This window comes from Anolis sagrei, chromosome 4 (genome assembly GCF_037176765.1).
Source record: "Anolis sagrei isolate rAnoSag1 chromosome 4, rAnoSag1.mat, whole genome shotgun sequence".
NCBI classification, from domain to species: domain Eukaryota; kingdom Metazoa; phylum Chordata; class Lepidosauria; order Squamata; family Dactyloidae; genus Anolis; species Anolis sagrei.
In genome coordinates, this window is record NC_090024.1 from 79,999,583 (window position 1) to 80,005,834 (window position 6,252).

The following is a 6,252-nucleotide window of genomic DNA, read 5'->3' on the forward strand; positions in this document are numbered from 1 at the left end:
TAGGTGAACTATAAATCCCTGCAACTACAACTCCCAAATGACAAAATCAACCTCCCCCCAGCCCCACCAGTATTCAAATTTGGGCGTATCGGGTATTTGTGCCAGTGAATGAAAATACATCCTGCACATCACATATTTACATTATGATTCATAACAGTAGAAAAATTACATGTCTCCTTTGTGAACTAATAAAGAATATTAATTAATTATCGTTAATTATCTTAATTATTAATAACTTAATAAAATGTAAAGTCATTTTAGTAGGTACCAGATCCAGTCTGGTGTAAAAGCTAAGCAGTGTTGACCCTGGTTTGTATGTGGAAGGGAAGACTGCCAATAAATGCTAGGTGCTGTAGGTATATTTCAGAGGATGGAACCAGCAAAACAACTTTGGAGTATTATCTAAGAAAACCCTGTGAAATCGATGGCGTCAACAGGCAACACATACATTTCTCTGGTTTCTCTTCAGATTGTATAAATCTTTTGCCTTTTACATACATTTCATATAACCTGTACATTCTTATTCTTAAAGCAAACAGTGGTCATTTAAGAAGGTAAACACTGCCAAAGATAAGGTTGTGCCAAAAAGGGACACAATGTGGATTTAAAAATTAAAACCATTTGGTCTTAACAAAGAGAATCCTCTTCCTATGAAAAATAACAGATTTTCAGGCATCTCAGTACCTTCAGATATATCATGCCCCACTTTATTCAAGCATCTACTCATTAACATATAAGATATGTTAATATCTAATGAATTATTTTCAAGAAAATACATATCTGCAGGTGTTTGCTCTAAATATATGAGTGTACAGGATATAAGCAATTGTACACTCATTCAAATATATTTTATGCCTAAATGTATGTACTTGGATGTTTCATTTAAGTTCTTGGCTGAAGAAGTCCTTAAAATGTCTGCAGACAGAAATGGTTTGAGTGATTTAGTTATGAAACATTATTTTTAACTGTTTTCCCTTCCCTTTTATTGCCTTTTGTTTCCCCCGGCTTACAAATGTGTTTAAGAATATTTTGTTAAGCTTTTCCTGTCCTTTTTTTCTATTCAAAATAATACATTTTAAAGAGGAGCAGGTAACTTACAAAAAAACTGTTTAGAGAGAAGAGTCTTATGAAATTGGTCTTTTAGCTACAACTTTTGAGCAAAATATGTAAATAGTGTGTCCTGATGATCAATAATCTGTACAGATGCATTAATGCAAACCTTTCTAAACACATCCTCTGTGCAGAGATTACATTAAATTGTCAGAAATATGTAGCAAGAATATATATTTATTTTTAAAATATGTTAACAAAAGGTATAGACTTAATTTGAGGAGTGTGTCCCATTGTTTTAACTCGGGAGATTCCAGCGTATGCTTTTTGGTTTATTTTCTAGTTTGATTGAAAATTGCCAGTTTACTGGTGTGAAACAAAGTGGAAAGCTCTTATGCCGCACTTAAAAAGTAATCTTGTTTCTGAAGCCATGCTTATCAAATCATAATGCTGCCTCCTTACAGCTATCAAACTAGGACTAGGACGCAGAACATTTTCATTAAATTGGAAGTTTGCAAATATGGGGCCTTGCATCAGATACATTGATGGCCTATATTTATATGTTCAAAGTAACTAACAACATAAATACAGTGTGTGCATGTGTTTATCTGGAGTTAAAGCACACATACAAACAAGGTAAGTAAAATAGTAAAATGCAATTATTTTAGAAGAAAATACTGTTAATCCCACAAAGAAAGAGCTGTAAACAGGAGTAAAAACCCATTAGCTACTATGTTTTCAAGTCCCTGAACTTTACTCTGTAGCTGTTACAGTGTAGCGGAAGATCCTTGGAGAATGAACATGACAGATAAATTAGGAATTTCTAAAGCTTGGATACAGCCACTTAAAAGTCCTTGCCCTAATATACAAGTCTACAATTTGTGAACATCCTGCAGCTCCTCCACGATGACATGATGGCAACAGTCTTGGACACCAATGGCTCCCAAAGCGACCCATTTAAGATGGAATCAGGTATCAAATGGGTGTGTTATTGTCCCAACCTCATTGAGAAGTCAACATTGACACTGAAATACAACACTGCCTGAGTTCTGTGAGTGCAGCATTTTCCCAAATGAAGCAGAGAGTGTTTGAGGATCGGGACATCTGTAGGGATACCAAGGTACTTGTTTATAAAGCTATTGTCCTCCCAACCCTGTTATACGCCTGCAAAACGTGGACTGTCTCCAGACGTCACACTCAACTCCTGGAATGATCCCATCAATGTTGCCTCTGAAAGATCCTGCAAATCTCTTGCGAAGACAGGCGGACAAATGTCAGTGTGCTAGAAGATGTGAAGTACCACCAGCACTGAAGCAATGCTCCTATGCTATCAGCTCCGCTAGTTTGGCCACATCGTCCAAATGCCCGATCTCCGTCTCCCAAAGCAGTTACTCTATTCCCAACTCAATAACAGAAAACAGAATGTTGGTGGACAAGAAAAGAGATTTAAAGGTGGGCTTAAATCTAACCTTCAAAACTGGCATAGACACCAAGAACTGGGAACCCCTGGCCCTTGAGCACTCTAACTGGAGGTCAGCTGTGACCAGCAGTGCTGTGGAATTAAAAAAAGGCATGAATGGAGGGGAAAAGGAAGAAACATGCAAGAGGAAGGCACGTCAAGCTACCCCTGACTGGGACGACCTTCCATCTGGAAACAACAGCCCTCACTGTGGGAGAACATGTGAATTAAGAATAGGGCTCCACAGTCACATTTGGACTCACCACCAAGACACAACACTTGGAGGGCCATCATATTTGGACAACTAGGGATCACGTAAGTAAGTAGATCTCCAATATTTCAAGTTTTCTTAATAGAATTGCCACATCTTTTATCAAGAAACTTGGTTATGCAGTTAGTTGATGAAGTCACAACCCAGAATGAAACAAATGGTATTGATATATGGTTACTATTTAATGTTTGTGGTATTTCCCAGCACTGTGAAGGTGCAAAATATTTCCTGCTGTTTCACAAAAGCTAAGGAAACAAAAGCAAGCTGGCACTTGTTAGTTGCTATGCCTTCACGCCCTTTGCCAAGACCTATCTAAATAAGTTCGGATCCAACCCAAACCCTGAGTAAATTAGCAGATATAATTTCTGCACCATGTTATATCAGATTAAAAAACACCCATTTCGGGAAGGCACATTTGCAAACATAGCTAAGCAAATAACATGATATTTGAGGCCAAGGCATGATCAAAACAAGTTCATAATACTATACTTACTTACTTACTTACTTAGGCGATCCCTTGTTGTCCGAGTAGGATTGTCTACCAAGATCGGTGTACTGGTGGTGGGTCCGTAGGTGACTGTGGAGCCCTATTCTTGACCTGCATGTACTCCTGCAGTGAGGGCATTGGTTTCTGGGTGGAAGGTGGTCCCAATCTCAGTTGGTTTGACACGCCTTCCTCTTGGCACATTTATCTCTTTCGCCCTCCATTCGTGCCTCTTCAAATTCTGCAGCACTGCTGGTCATAGCTGACCTCCAGCTGGAGAACTCAAGGGCCAGGGCTTCCCAGTTCTCAGTGTCTATGCCAGAGTTTTTGAGGTTGGCTTTGAGCCCATCTTTAAATCTCTTTTCCTGCCCACCAACATTCCGACTTCCGTTCTTGAGTTTGGAGTAGAGCAACTGCTTTGGGAGACGGTAGTCAGGCATCCGGACAATGTGGCCGGTCTAGCGGAGTTGATGGCGGAGGACCATTGCTTCAATGCTGGTGGTCTTTGCTTCTTCCAGCACGCTGACATTTGACCACCTGTCTTCCCAAGAGATTTGCAGGATTTTTCAGAAACAACGCTGATGGAATCATTCCAGGAGTTGCATGTGACGTCTGTAGACAGTCCACATTTCACAGGCATACAGCAGGGTTGTGAGGACAATAGCTTTATAAACAAGCACCTAAGTATCCCTACGGATGTCCCAGTCCCCAAACACTCTCTGCTTCATTTGGAAAAATGCTGCACTCGCAGAGCTCAGGCGGTGTTGTATTTCAGTGTAAATGTTGACTTTTGTGGAGATGTGGCTGCCAAGGTAGCAGAAATGGTCAACATTTTCTAATGCTACACCATTAAGCTGTATTTCTGGCATTGGAGAAGGATTGGCCGGTGACTGCTGGAAGAGCACTTTGGTTTTCTCGATGTTCAATGACAGGCCGAGTTTCTCATATGCTTCTGTGAAAGTGTTTAGAGTGGCTTGTAGGCCTTTTTCTGAATGTGCACAGATGATGTCATTAGCATACTGGAGTTCTATAACATGTTGTTGTAACCTTAATTTTGGCTTTCAGCCTGCTGAAATTAAATAGCTTGCCATCTATCTGATAGATGATTTCCATTCCAGTGGGAAGCTTCCTGTCAACAAGATAAAGTATCTTAGCGATGAAGATGGAGAATAAAGTTGGGGCAATAACACATCCCTGTTTGACACCTGATTCCACCTTAAATGGGTCACTTTGGGAACCACTGCTGTCCAGGACAGTTGCCATCATGTCATCATGAAGGAGCCGCTGGATGTTCAGAAATTTGTTGGGGCACCTGACTTTTTGGAGCATGGTCCAGAGAGCGCTGTGGCCCAGTGGGTTTCTGTATCCATGGTTCAAAAGATTGCAGTTTCGTCTGTAAGAGCATCCTGGGCAGGCCAGCAGTGATCTGCAGCTCAGGAAAGGAAAGGTTTATTAAAGAGAAGGTTTTGTGTCAGTAAAGCGACACAAAGTTTCACTTTAGAGAGGAAAAGTTACAATCTAGGATACTTTTATTGGGGGGTTAGCTACAATGAAACAGGGTGAGCTCAGTTAGGTTTGTTGTTCATTCGTTCAGTCGTCTCCGACTCTTCATGACCTCATGGACCAGCCCACGCCAGAGCTCCCTGTCGGCCGTTACCACCCCCAGCTCCCTCAAGGTCAGTCCAGTCACTTCAAGGATGCCATCCATCCATCTTGCCCTTGGTCGGCCCCTCTTCCTTTTGCCTTCCACTTTCCCCAGCATAATTGTCTTCTCTAGGCTTTCCTGTCTCCTCATGATGTGGCCAAAGTACTTCAACTTTGTCTCTAGTATCTTTCCCTCCAGTGAGCAGTCGGGCTTTATTTCCTGGAGGATGGACTGATTGGATCTTCTCGCAGTCCAAGGCACTCTCAGCATTTTCCTCCAACACCACAGCTCAAAAGCATCGATCTTCCTTCGCTCAGCCTTCCCTAAGGTCCAGCTCTCACATCCGTAGGTGACTACAGGGAATACCATGGCTTTGACTAGGCGGATCTTTGTTGTCAGTCTGATGTCTCTACTCTTCACTATTTTATCGAGACTGGACATTGCTCTCCTCCCAAGAAGTAAGCGTCTTCTGATTTCCTGGCTACAGTCTGCATCTGCAGTAATCTTTGCACCTAGAAATACAAAGTCTGTCACGGCCTCCACGGTTTCTCCTTCTATTTTCCAGTTGTCAATCATTCTTGTTGCCATAATCTTGGTTTTTTTGACGTTTAGCTGCAACCCGGCTTTTGCGCTTTCTTCTTTCACCTTGATTAGAAGGCTCCTCAGCTCCTCCTCGCTTTCGGCCATCAGAGTGGTGTCATCTGCATATCTGAGGTTGTTAATGTTTCTTCCAGCAATTTTCACCCCAGCCTTGCATTCATCAAGCCCCGCACATCGCATGATGTGTTCTGCATACAAGTTAAAAAGGTTGGGTGAGAGGATGCAGCCTTGCCGTACGCCTTTCCCAATCTTGAACCAGTCTGTTGTTCCGTGGTCAGTTCTTACTGTTGCTACTTGGTCCTTGTACAGATTCCTCAGGAGAGAGACAAGGTGGCTTGGGATGCCCATCCCACTAAGAACTTGCCACAATTTATTATGATCCACACAGTCAAAGGCTTTAGAATAGTCAATGAAGCAGAAGTAGATGTTTTTCTGAAACTCCCTGCCTTTTTCCATTATCCAGCGGATATTGGCAATCTGGTCTCTCGTTCCTCTACCTTTTCTAAACCCAGCTTGGACATCTGGCAACTCTCGCTCCATGTATTGCTGGAGTCTTCCTTGCAGGATCTTGAGCATTACCTTACTAGCATGAGAAATAAGGGCCACTGTACGGAAGTTTGAGCAGTCTTTCGCATTTCCCTTTTTTGGTATGGGGATATAAGTTGATTTTTTCCAGTCTGATGGCCATTCTTGTGTTTTCCATATTTGCTGGCAAATGGCATGCATCACCTTGACAGCATCAT